The following is a 13,979-nucleotide window of genomic DNA, read 5'->3' on the forward strand; positions in this document are numbered from 1 at the left end:
CCCCAGCTCCCCCTCTCTCTCCTCTCTCCCCCCCTCCCACCATTTTCAGGTCAGTTGAAGTAAAACTTTCATTCCCTTTCTCAGACAATTAATCTTTAGCTAATTGAAGCAGGAATGCTGCAGGATGGGTTTCACTGGGGCCTGTAAATCTCATTTAGCAAAGTGAATTCCAGGCACATGCTGCACCTAATGATGTGACAGGTGGGCTGCACCACAAGACAGCAGCCGCCGAAAAGTTGATTCTCATTAGACCCTGGGAGTCCTGCAGTCAGTTTTCTGATGGCTGAAGAACACTAATCGCATCTGTTTGCTGCTGGGTGGGGTGGGCAGCGGGGGGAGAGGCAGCAATGGGAGGCGGGGGGGCCCTTCCTCTCTTTCATGAGTTAATATCCTTGACTCCTGCCCAAAAAACCAGCAGGCCTGCCTCCCACCATGAGCTCAGCCTCCATTCTGCTGACTCCTACAGGGTGCACCCTTTTTCTAATTAACTGGAATGGCTATGGAAAGCAAAGGAGGCCTTGTGTTGGGTGAACCAATTATTTTGAAGGGTATTAAGTCATCAGATTTACTTTTATCTTGATTGCATTGTGGAAATCGTGCATAATTAATGGTGGGAGCTTATTAGGAAAATGATTAGGCAAATTACACAGGTGTCGGATGCATTTTTTATGATAAATTTGCTAGAACAATCCTGCAATTCCATCTGTTCAGCTCATATCAGAATGTCACTCTGGAAGAAATTAATGGTGCAGAGTCGCACAAAGTTACTGGAGGCCTTGGATGCAGATTTATGTTTTAAAAAAAGATACAGTTAAAATTACCCAGCAATTTCCTAATAAATACTTGATGCTACAGTTCAATAAATTACTTACTTAATCTTAAAAGAAAATGATAGTCAGCTGGAAACTAAAAAGTGGAGAAAGCATCAACCTCATTTTGTCAGGCTGCCATGTATGTAAATAAAAAATAATCGTAAGATGTAATAATTCTCTGCTCTGGGATGCTGACTAGAAACGAGCTGTCAGTGTCCAAGTACCTCTGCTAGGTGTTTTTTTTAACAGATACTAAAGCTTGCCTTGCAAATCCTGTGCTGGTTCTGAAGTGGCAGAGCCAGTTCCCTTTTCTGTGATTTCAGTGTTTTTTAGCAGCAGGTTCTGGAGGTCACGTCCTGGGAGTTGGAGAGGACACCAGATGCTGGGCTCAGGTCTTTGCTTCCTTCCATCTGCATTTCCTGCCAACAGCAGAGGATGAAAACCATGAAACCAAAACCATTGACTGCACTGTCTCAGAGTGAGTCAGTAAATCAGTACATAGGGGTTTTTTTGTGTGTCTATGCCAAAGAGTGTCTGTGTGTGCATTTGTAGGTCTAGAATAGCAAAGGCCAGGTATTCTACCCCTGGAGGTGCTTATAAATGTGTAGCTATGGATTACCTATTGTGCATCAAATAAATAAGCTCATATTTCATAGAAGAAGCATAATTTTTTACTAGCTAACATAATGCCATTTCTCAAAAAATTACAAGTAAGGAGGCAGAAGTTGAGGTGTATGAGGAGAGCATGACAAAGACAAACATGACAAGATTTGATCAACGCTGAGCAGTTTTGCAGTCAAATATGATTTTTAGGTGCATATTTTCCATAACCTGACTGGTTCATTGCCATCAGTGCTACATTTTAAAGAGATTGACTAGGCAAATATAAAGTGGCTGCAGTCTGCTCCAGAAACAGCTCTGAGGAAGGCATAGCCCAAGATGCTGAATGTCTTGGGGTCTGCCTCACCTTAGATCAGACCTTCCAAGCCACCCTCCAAGCCCCTGGATACAGTCCACAAGACCTGTGGGCTGAGGGTGGCACAGAATGTGGTGTCTTGTCCCAAAAGCAGGATGAGGTTGCTCTCAGGGCTGGAGTTACCCAGTCAGGATTACTCAAACATCACAACTGGCCTCATTTCCATGCTATTGACATGACTTTGAAGCTACCTTGAACACCTTGAATGTTTTCAAAATCACCAAGCAGGCTTGTCCCTTTTCAAAAATCCCTCCCCTGTGTCCCCCCAAGGACTTTTATCCTGCCCAAACTCCACAGCACTGTGGCTCTGCAATTTTATTCCTCTCTCCTATGCCTCAGTGTCCCAAGAGTGTATTCATTGCCACAGGGCTCCTGAAAAGAAGATTTACTGGCAATGCAGAATTTTTTTTTTCATGTGGGGATTTCTGTTCTTTTCAGAATGTTTAGGTTGTGATAATGTTATCAGAATGGAAGTAAGCATCTCTCTTTTGGTGCTCTGAAAAGCTAATAATGATCACCAATGTTTTTAAAAAATTGTAGAGCTAAAGAGCAACTCATAGGAAAAGTGCATTCTTTTGTTCCCTAATATCCAAGTCTTGTTAAATACCAAAAATATAAATACCAATCTCTGTGACTTTTGCATTTGATTAATCATTCCCTGCAGAATGAAGCTGCTGATACTACACACAACCATCTGCACTTGTGGTGAAGGCAAAGAGAATGAATTCCAAACAGCCTCTGTCTGCAAGAGGGGCCATGGCAGCAAGACCTCGTGGGAGTTTTGTGTCCAATATAAATAATCCTTGTCTCATCTGAAAACCTTGCTTCTCCTTCAGACCCTTTGCTGAGCACATTCTTTGAAATCTGCTTTCATATATCTCAGTTGTAATAATTGTTTTCAGAAAAATTACAGGGGCATAGAAGCAAATGTGGTGAGCTGCTGCGTCCCTGAATTACTTTATTACTGCTTGCTAATTAAGATTATTGATAAATCTTGTGTTCATTCCATGCAGGCTATTGGAACAATACAGAATAATGCTGTAAAACACAGCAGGTGACCCTAATCCAGTTAATGAAGTATTAGAGAAAATTTAAGATAAATTTGAAGAAGTTGCAGTGACTATCCTCCTACATTTTAAGGGATGTCTTGTATCTAGTGCCTAATGGCCCATAACCCTTATCCAATATGGAGTTGCTAAGCATTTGATCAGATAAAAAGCATGTTTTCAAGCAATCATTATTCAAAGGATCAGACACATTGATACTAATGTATGATTTTGTACCATGAATAAAACATTTCAGATGATATCCCTCAAAAAAAATCTATACTGGAATTTATATAGGTGAGCAAGGAAGGGTCAAGTGAATTTAACAGGAAGAGATAGAGACCCATCTGTATTAAATTAAATGGGTTAATATAAAGGATAGCAAGACAGAGAGTCATGAGTTCAGAATATATGGCCCTATATGTAAGAGTGACATACAGGTTACTTTCCATTCTCCCTCGGGTCTGTCCCCATCCTGTTAAAGAAACAAGTACTATTTCTTCTGAGAGGAGCTTATCTAGTCAATATTATTGGCAAGACAGGACATAATAGGAGGAATCAAGCCTCCAGATGTCCTTTTTAATTCCTGTAGTTAATGTGAGAACACAGGCAGAACACTGTTGCATGGCCAACCACTCACCTGTGTAACTCTCTGAAGTACAATGCCTCACCCAGTTCTCCTGCAGGTGCCAGAATATCTCCCAGGTGCTTTTACACAGCTGTGTTCAGACAAGCCAAATGCCTCACCCTCCAAACCCACCAGCCTGGATGGGTTCTAGGAAGCTGTAGCAGGAAAACCATATTAGAGATGTCCTCTAAAAGCTGATCCACCCTGAGCTGGCACACTCACAGATGTGCTCCTGGAGGCATCACTGCAAGGAGAAGACCTTGCCAGAGCTGAGACTTTCCAGTCTCATGCACCAGCCAGAGTGCTTTTTTGATTTTGGTTACTGGCATCAAATTTCTAGTGTACAGTATCCCTCTAATACCATGAGCAATATTTGTTTTTAAATTAAACATTACCTTTCTCTTCCAGAGCATCCCTCAGTTTCCTTTAAGCCCTACCAAAATAACTGATTCCTAATCCTTAGCACAGATAACCAGCTCAAAACAAACAGGCCCTTTTGTAGCATTGACAGTATTACATTTTTAGCATATGATAAGCTTTCAACTAACACCTAGACATTTCCCAGCACTCTGAAATGTAGGTGGTAAAAAACACGGAGCTATTTGCTTATCCAATTTTCTGAGTACATCTGCCACATAATGATTTCAAATGCAGAACATTCAAGACTTTGCACTGGTTTTGCCCAGATCAGGTTTTCATGAGACAACAGAGTGATTCATACAAGCCTCTGAAATTATTTTTAAATAGTTTTTTTGGGTTTTTTTTCCTGTCTTGGCAAGTGGAGAAAAGCAGTGCTTCCCATCAAACTTAAGTGGAAGGGCCCAAATGCCGATCACAAAACAGAGAATATTTTGTATAGACACCTGCTCTTTTCCAGGTTTTCATGTCTTGTCCACTACCACAGAAAGCAGAAGCTGACTGAAGCCTTCCACCAGCAGAGTTTGGTGTTGTGTTGCAGGGGGTGGGCTGGGATTGATGAGGAATGCCATTGGGATGCTGCTTTGCAGATGGCGAGCGGCAGAGCCGGCAGCGCTTCCCCGTGACGGGGAGGAGGCAGAGCCTTCATTAAAACATCAGCTTCCCCCAGAAGCTCATCCTGTCTGACACGCCTAACCTGTGTGCATATGTCAACACAGAACGCTTGCTAATGTTGCTGAGGCTGTAAATAAGGGTTCAGACTATACTCTGAAGGAGATTAATGAGTAGAGTGCTTCCTTCTCTGCTGGAGGCTGAAGTAGGTTCCCTATTAAGATGCAGTATCTGTCACTGTCAATAGAGACATGCTGTGTGGGTGTGAGGGGAGGTTAAGAGGTGTCTCTGAATCTGGTAATTCCATGCTTTTAAGGGTCTAGCACAGGGGACTGACACACTTGAGCAGCATCAACTTCCTCAAACATGATTTCCCTTAATAGAATAAGTCCAGTCGCATCTGTGGCCAAAGAGGGACAAATGCAGAGGATCTGGAGGTAGGAGAAAGTACAGAGCTTTCATCTTAAATTTAGGAAAGGAGAAACAAATAAACTACTATCCTGTGTATGCTCCATGCAAATTTCAGGGAATGGAGTAGTTGTTCCCTTCATATATGTTTAAAACTGTGTTCCTATGACAAATTCTATGTCTGCCCATGCCCACTTACCTCCTTCCCTCCTTAGTTCAGATAAATAACTATTCTTACTTGTAAAACATACATTTCTCTGATATCAGAATGTTTTACAGACATTCTTGCTCTGAAGAAGTTTCTTTTTCAGAAAGCATTTGATATCATTCTCTGAAGGAAGGGTTATCCATTTTTACACATGGGAAAGCACAAGGAGGTTAAGCATCATGTTCAAGTTTGATCAGTGAGTCCATGAAGAGCAAATTCTTCAGTTCTTAATTCTGAACTCACAAGCCCTTAAGCATCTCTGCTCTTGGAGCTGGATTCAGAAAACAAGATTCCCCCTACACAATCCCCAACAAGATTATCCCAAAAATGCCCATGTTGCAGTGAGGATTGCTGGCGTAGATGGCCAGCTCACACAGCTTGGGCCAAGGAAGCTCTTCTCTACATTGTTCAGGAATTTTTTCTACATATTTGAACCAGAATGACTTTCTAGATCAGAAACTTTCACTATGCAGCTGAGTAACATGCCCAAGCTAAAAATGCCTGTGCATTTCAACACAGATATGTAGCCGACTGGCTCCTCTTAAAACCTCTAAAGAACACAAGTTTATACAAATAATCCTTTTCTCATTAATTAGATTTGCCTTTTGTCCAATACTTAGAAGAGAGAATAAAATGAATTTCACACATAGCAATATTACCCATTTTTCCCTAATACTCATGTCTCCTTTATGGAAGCTGAAAGGACCTGAGGAACAAATCTAGTATAATCATTAATTTCAAAAGGAAAAAAAAAAGTGTAGCGAAATATTACATTAAGATTTTAAGACTCTGTTAAGTTTGGCAAAAGCAATCAACTAAAACATAAAATTAAAACTTGAAAAGGGAGAAATTGCAGGGGAAAATTGGGACCCTATGCCAAAACATCACTTCCACCTTTGCATGTTAAAAATTTATCTCACTTAAGCACCTGGATATGTAGCCCAAAGTCAATGGGAATTACAAAGGGCAGCACCTCTGAATAATAGATCAATTCTTTACCTCTATTCTCAGTTATAGGCAGAAGGCAAATGCTATTTACCCTCCCTTTACACCACCAACCTCTCTGAGCACTGAACGGTTCATGCTTTTGTTTTGTATTTTTACTCAGAGAATAAGCCTATTTATTATAAAGTCTCCTCATAAAATTACAATAAAATTAGAAAAGCTGCCTACAAATAGCATGTAAAGTTTAAGTAGCCTTTGGACACTCCAGAGTGTTATGTGGTGTTGCTGCTTGCAAGAAGAATATCAAAGGAAAGTAATGCCTCCTAATTTATCACGTTGCCAGTTTTGTTTATAACATGGCAGCAAGAGACACATGTTACTCTACACTGTTCAGAGATGCTTTCCCAGTCCTGATAACTTCCCTGGAATTGCTCAAAGAGCATCTAGCTCAGGCCATTTGCAGTGGCTGGGAGAATGTGGCTTTCCCTGGCATTCAACTCCTCTGCAGCCTGAGTGCACTGTGTGAGCAGCCAGCCAACCAAGAGCAACAATCACGGGGTTGTTTCAGCTGGAAAAGACCACTTTTATAAAATCAAGATTTTTATGAGTTGCTTCACCCTAATATTGAGGTATTTTCAGAATCTAGGTGAAAGAAAACTGTAAATTAAAGCTTGATGTTGCGTTCATTTTAGAGACAGAAGTGATGCAGTCCAACCCAGCCCTTAAAAAACCTCAAACTTGCAGGATTCTTAAGTGCCCAAATGAAAAGTTGATATTTAGTTTCCTATTAAAAACAAGCAAATTGTTTTTTGTTGGCAAAACTGACCAAAATAACTCATCCTTACTTTTAACTGTCTGACTTTTCTGCCACATGTATGGCCAAAGGAGTTTCAATGGTTGGTATTGATATGGTGTCCTAAATCTCAGGCTAACCCTACTTATTGATCTCAGTTAACAGCTCCAAATGGGGGAGAACTTGGTGTAAAAGGAAAACTATTTTAGCTGAATCAAATGTAGGACAATATTGTGGAAAAACAACCAAACTAAATGAGTAAAATAAAATTATCAAACGATTCTTGGACTACAACTGGGTTCCTTTTATTTTTTTTGGCTACAAATAATTCTCTCTGCAACTTTTTTTTTTTTTTTCCTTTCTTAATAGTTCTTTATAATTTTATTGTGGCAGGTAATTAAAGCTGGATTTCACCAGGATGTGACCATGGAAAGAGGAGAGGAGTCCCAGGCACTCCACCAAGGATAAGCCTGATGCACAAGCAGCACAACACAAGGTGTGTGCTGACTCGTGTCACTAGATTGAAAAACTGCTTCATATCAGAATAAACCTTTTGGGGGAGAAGGGAGATTCAGAGACAGAAATAAAACTCCTGTTCAAATCTCCAGATAGAAGATACCAGAACATAGAGATATAATCCATGTCTTATAGAAGCAGATGTGATTGGTAAGAGACACACAAATAATCTCTCTGGAGGAAGAAAAGGTATCTCTTTGATGATCTGATATGACTAAAAGACTCAATAGCCTCAACGCCTATTGACCCAGGTGAAAAACAGGGGCAGATGGTATCAATTGTTATGCTTTTTTATAGAAAAAGAGATAAATTCTCCAAAATGGCCTTCCATACAGTTGTTTGTTTTGGGGTTTTTTTTGTGAAGTAAAGACAACTACAATAATTTAACTACATTTCCAAAACTGTAGGAAGGAGGAAGGCATTTTAAAAAATGAGGAAAAAAAGAAAAGAGCTGAGAGAGGCTCTCACAGTTGCCAAGCACAAAAATCAGGGGAAAGTATTCCAATTATATAAGGCTAAACTTAACATAATAACAGGTCAAAAACACAGCTGAAAGAGTGAAATACAAAGATGAAAATTTCTTGGAAGGAAAGGAAACACTTTTATAGTTTTAAAACCATTTCTAGACCCAAAGTTCATCATCAGATTACTTATAATTAGCACCATGGTGACAGAACTCAAACTGAGTGACATGACCCATTCATTTGACTTGAAAATAAATGTTTATTTTTCACTTAAGGAAAGAACTGCAAGGAAAAGGGCAATAAAAGTCTTCTCTCTAATATTTCTACCCTGAAGTTACTATCATAAATTTTCCTTCTTAGAACAGGGTCCTTTCTCATCTTTCTAGGTTCTGAGCATACTGAGAGGAAAAAAAATATATAAATTTTAAAAAATGTTAATACCAACCTTTCAATTTTATGTAGTTCAGTCCTGAAGTCCCCCTTTTATAAACTACTCAGGCCTTTCTGGCAGGGAAATGAAGCAGCAGTCAATTCCTTAGATGGACGAGTGACAATTGTCAAAGATTACTGGCATTTGTGGTTACTGATGTGGCCAACAGCCAGACACCAATTTTTTAGTTTTAAAATTATGCAGTGCATTAATTTCTGTTTATCTTCTGAGACAACCCCAGGAAACTGAATACCTGGTGAGGGGGATTCAGCCTCTAGAGAGCCAGCCCTTGGAAAAGCCTTTTTTACTCTCTTTTCCAGAACTGAATTATATAAAAGACTGTGAGAATGATGTGTGGAGATATTCACACAGGTGGCAAACAGTCATTCACACAAGTGGAATTACACAATACTCCCTGCAGTGCCTCCAGAAGGTGATGCCAAATAATATGGAAAATCTTTGCATCTCTAGAGACAAAACCTAAATAATAGCTGGAGTTAGGTCTTTGCAACCAAATACTGACACCCTGCCCTAGACAATGATGCCATTCTTTCAACTGGCATTTAGACCTGTCTCTAAGTGTACAACTCCTCTTTTCCAACACTGAGTCAAAAACCAAAAAATACACTTTCATATTTCAGATGTTTTGAAACATGCTAGAGCCACTTCAATTAGCCATCTTTGCCACTACACCTCCTGGAAAAAAAATTACTAGATTGCATTTTGATGCATAGCACCAAAATGACCCACCCAGCAAAGATCAGTCAGACCTTGCAGTCAATTTAAACTGAAAGTGACAGATCTACAGAGGCAGAATTCAGGCTTCAGAAAGTGGTGCAGATAATTAATTCCATGCAAATAGACACTGGGGATTTCAATTACTCAAAATCAGGAAAATCATTTCAATGATAATGATTTCAATAATAATTTCAATGATAGTAATTTCAATTACTCAAAATCAGGAAAAAAAAAGAAAATTCCTGTCACTCCCGTGTAATGAATTACAGGAAAGCAGTGAGAACACTGTGGACGTGACCAGATCCTTGCAAAGGCATCACAAACACTCTTGCTCTTTGAAGGCAAGTTTCTACAATAAAGTATTTCCACCCAAAACCACGTTTTTAAGAATCTATATCAAGCCAGCTGTTCAGAGTGTTAATACAAGCATTGCCACAACAGAACATGCCATTTCCACTGGTCTTTTCCAAATAGGTCCTTGGTGATCAATTTTGAAAGTTCCCAAGGTTGGCAGAAATCCTTTGCAGTCCAGAGCCCTGTCCTGTATTGATGAGGGAGCAAGGGGTTGTTATTCATGCCAGAGAGTCATAAAAGAAAGTCTTCTGAAAAGCTGTGCTGCCCCTTAAAACACAAATAAATATTTATTGATGAGGGAAAGCAGGGAAAGGAAGATGCATGAAGGATCTGCCACACAAGAGAAAGTAAAAAACTCTCCACAGCCTCGAAGATTTTTTTTCCTCTAGCTTACCAATGCCATCAGGACAAGTAAACTAATAAGGCATTCTGAACAAACTCAAATAGCAATTTTTTTTCTGCAACCTTAGCATTACCTACATGATTATTGTTCTGTACACACACATAGACACACACACTAACACACACACACACACACAGAGTGCAACAATTTATTTTAATGTAATGCTGCCCCCTTGTGCTTTTGTATACAAGGAAGTTTTTGTCAATAACCAAGGTTTGTAGCAACTAAAGAAAAGCAAGAAATCAGCCTTTTCCTCAGCTCTGAGCTTTCTCACTGATGTTTTTCATTTGAGCAGTAATATGATTTTGTGCAACACTCAGCAGTCTCAGAGCCTAAGGAAATATTAAACATATTTTATCATAAAATTTAAAGATGGGGTAAAAAGAAAGCATTGCACTTTTAAGTCAAAGATGAGCAAAGAAGACAAAGGTCAAATCACACAAAGTTACAATAAGCTACTGAAAATGAGTGCAAAACAAATGATTTGATTTCATACATTGAGTTCTAGGCTGCCAACACAAAGAAACTGCTTTTACAGGGGATGGCAAAGAAAAAGTGATAGGGCAAAATGAGGAAGAGAACTCGAGTGCTCAGGAATCAGTCTCCTGCACACCAGGAATCTATCACCAGTCAGCATTTTCTTACCAGATTTTGGAGCTCCCTGACATACAAACTTGTCAAGGGTCCCATGTTAGAGACTTTTGAGAAGCTCATTAGAGGAAAATATCTCTTTGGGAATGTTTGGATTAGAATCAATTATCTGTCAACTTCCCTAGTAGATCCCAAACCAGGAACTGTCTGGGAAGTTTGTCTTCTTTGGAGAGGGTCCCCCACAAGATGGCTTGACCCACAAGGACGTGGAACCATTCCATACGGCATAGTTCACGGCTGAGGACAAGAAAATGGGTTCTAGTGTTTTTCAAGAATATTAAAATCTCAAAACTTTTAAAAGAAACCAAAGCATGCAGGCATGATAAAATCTATGGATACATACCATCAGTACTTTCAGTCATTCCTTTTGAACTTTATACAAATCTTATGCTCTGAAGAAACTATTTTGTTTGGTGATTACTTCCTGAAATTCCACATGAAGGATAATAAGCTTAGGTGTGTTCATTCAAGTTTTTGATTAGGCAGAGATTTCTTTTGAAAATATCTTTTGTTCTCAAGCTTTGTGAAAGCTAAATGATAATCAATAGGTCCTTGAAACCATGGCATAAATGCCTATGCATAAACATCTTTATAGTTATTGTCTGTGTTTTGTATTCAGACTGCTGAATACATACATGACATTGAACTGGCCATGTTCCTTCTAAGTCTTTCAGCTGAAAAATTTATTCATAAAGAAAATGAAAAAAGGATTTTTTGGGTCAAGAAGAGTTTGACACTTCCAGGTAATTTTTTTGTAAGAAATTATGAAAAGAAAGTTGGAAATATTTTTTTCAAGTACCTATGAAATGAAAGACATTCCCATTTTAATCTAGATTTAGCTTGACCTACAAATGTACAAGCTTAGTATTTTAAATATTTCTATGCTTTAATAAAGTCAATGGAAGTCAAGAAGCTAAACAAAACCTTTTGTTTCAATCTGAATGACACATTTAATTTGAACTGAAATAATTTGGTTTAGCTTTTCAGAATGTTGAAGGAAAATTGACCGTTTTTAATTTAAGGTGACCCAAGATAATTTTTTATTGTGTCTTTGAGCTTGGTCATTGACCTGACTAAAACCTAACATAGTTATTCAAGGAGGTCTGCTATAAATAAGACTTATCTTTAGACTTTCTATTCTTTCCTGTGTTTCATTACATCTTATCTTCCTTATTAATTTTTTATATGGAAATGCAGCAGATGTTTTCTGCAAAACTAAGAGTGTATGGTGCATTATTAGAATGTGTGAAACACTATGCAAAGTGCCACCCTCTGTTTTTCTCCTCTCTCATATGAATGTAGATCTATAAAAGGGAGGCAATTTAAGGATGTTGGCACTCTGTCTGAAGCAATGTTGGTCATTTTTAAACGCCATGTTCTCACTTCTCAATGTATACATCTTACATAAATTAAATTAACTTGGCCAGAAGCACAAGCTGAGAGCCATCCTGTGACACAGAGGTGACAACAACAACAAAAAGAAAGGCTGTAAAATAACTGTAAAACCTGTTAGGGAGTTGTGCTGTTCCAAAAGAGATGCTGTGCTGTTAGAACCCTGGTTACTGAACATTGTAGGTTTTTTGTACTAAGAAACACTGACCTGCAAGAGAACACTGTATTTGACCTAAGCCATGGAGAAGGTTTCCAAAATTAAATAATAGAACTAAGACTACAAATATATAGTTTAAATAGAAGTGTATAATATCACATAATAGAAAACTTAGAGTTTAAAGTTTTAAAATATAGCAATATATATAAAATAAAATAGAATTTCAAGGCAAAAACTATTCATTCTTCTTCACTTTCTCCCTTGTAAGTTCAGGTAATATTGCATAATTAGATAAAAAAGTCCACATTGCAAGCCACAATTAGTTAGTTATTAAGTTAAAAGTAAAAAATAATTTAAGTATAAATATAAATAATTTCATTTAATTAAATCAAACAATTTCTTAATTAAACAGTTTATCCTTAAAATCCTGGGGTCTGGGGAGATGTAGACAACATCTCAGCCACACCTGAGCAAAACTCAGCACAGACAACAACCTGACTGGGTGCCGGTTATTTTGCCCAACAGCCATTGCAACAGTGGTTCTAAAACTGTACTTCTTCCTTCAATTAATTCAATTTAGAAAAAAAAAAGAGAGGAAAAAAAAAAGTTCTATTGCTTTCAGTGATACTGTAGCTTCTGGCTAGTGACAGTCCTGCAGAAAGAGCTCATGAATCAAGGAAAACTCACTGTGTGCTTTCTAAGCAATACATAACTAGTAATATTAATATACTTTCATTTCTGATGTTGTGGGCTTTGAAAAATTAACTTTAATACTAATATAATGTTAACTTTAGTATTCCAGTGCTTCTAAGTTCTTTCAGTTACCCTAATTGATTTCACTTGGATCCTTTTCAGGTACTGTTCTTTTCTATTTTTCAGCCCATCTTCTATTTTCCTCACTTTTCTCCATTCTTTCTGTTTTTCAGTCATTTCAGATCTGTATTTTCAGATAGATATGCATTTTAAAAAGCTTTTCTATAGTTACTGCTACCATTATCATTAAAGGACTTACTACATGTATCTCAGTACCTTCTACCATTTCAAAAAGGCATGTAAGCAAGGAAATGATTCAAGGTATTTCTCTTCGGGGGCCTGTCTTGTGGCAAAAGCAGAATCCTCTGGGGGCAAACCACAGCAAAAGAAAATTTACATTAGTTTAAAATTGGTTTCTGAAGTTGTCTTTGACGTTACACTGCCTGTACTAGGATTTATTGTGAAGTTAGGCTCCTCATCTAAACCAAATCATTTAACAATTAGGGATCAAAGTTGGGCTGTATGAGTGCCCCCCCCCCCCCCCCCGAATTTATGAATTATTCACATTAGCAGGCACTGTGCTACCTGATCAAATTACTCAACCTGATACAATATAAACTCTGAAATAAAAGACCCCAAAGTTAATTACCTGTTGTGTGAGAAAAGCCAGGTAGTCCAGAGCAAATTTTTGAAGTCTGCCTTGGACAAGAAGTACTGTGGCAGCATGAGACAAAATTGACAAAATTGTTCAATTTATGAACAACTCCTGAATCTGCTTGGCACACTCTGGATCAAAGCCTGCCTCTCCTGCTAGAACCAAGGAGATTTGCTTCATTCAGAGAGTGTGAACCCTTTTTTACTGAAAGGTCAAACTCAGGACCAAGGCATTTGTGTGATGACCCAGTGGCACTGGAGCAAAGCTCTCACTGCTGTCAGACTCCAAGTTTTGCTGCCCAAGTCACATTCTGACACCACTCTGGTACATGACAGCTTGAATGTCTGTGTTAGCTTTGTAGCCAGGAGCATACAGCAGTGGAGATGCATCTGGAAATTGGGTTTTATCTCATCTGAGCCCGGGATCTCCAGTGCTACTTGGAGTTATCTGGGATGAAAGTAAAACCTTTCCTAATTGCTTGTGTATTTCTGCTTCCAGTCTTTCTCTCAAAAAACCCACAAACAAACAACCAAAAAGCAACAGAAATAAGAGCATAAGTTCTTTTCCATGTCTTTTCCATCAGTGAGGACAAAAACCGTTTTTCAAAATTCGTATTTGACC

At 38.5% G+C, this 13,979-nt stretch overlaps 1 long non-coding RNA gene across 1 annotated transcript in view; it reads right to left on the bottom strand.

Moving 5' to 3' along the window:
* Positions 1-774: 774 nt before the first annotated feature.
* LOC131558354 (uncharacterized) overlaps positions 775-13,979 on the bottom strand; it is an 88,120-nt gene continuing 74,915 nt past the window's right edge. The window contains exons 2-3 of the long non-coding RNA XR_009274799.1: positions 3,475-3,617; positions 775-1,231 (exon numbers count right to left, since the gene is read on the bottom strand). This is a non-coding gene — a long non-coding RNA (uncharacterized LOC131558354). The remainder of the gene's footprint in view (positions 1,232-3,474; positions 3,618-13,979) is intronic.

This window comes from Ammospiza caudacuta, chromosome 5 (assembly GCF_027887145.1).
Source record: "Ammospiza caudacuta isolate bAmmCau1 chromosome 5, bAmmCau1.pri, whole genome shotgun sequence".
NCBI lineage: Eukaryota > Metazoa > Chordata > Aves > Passeriformes > Passerellidae > Ammospiza > Ammospiza caudacuta.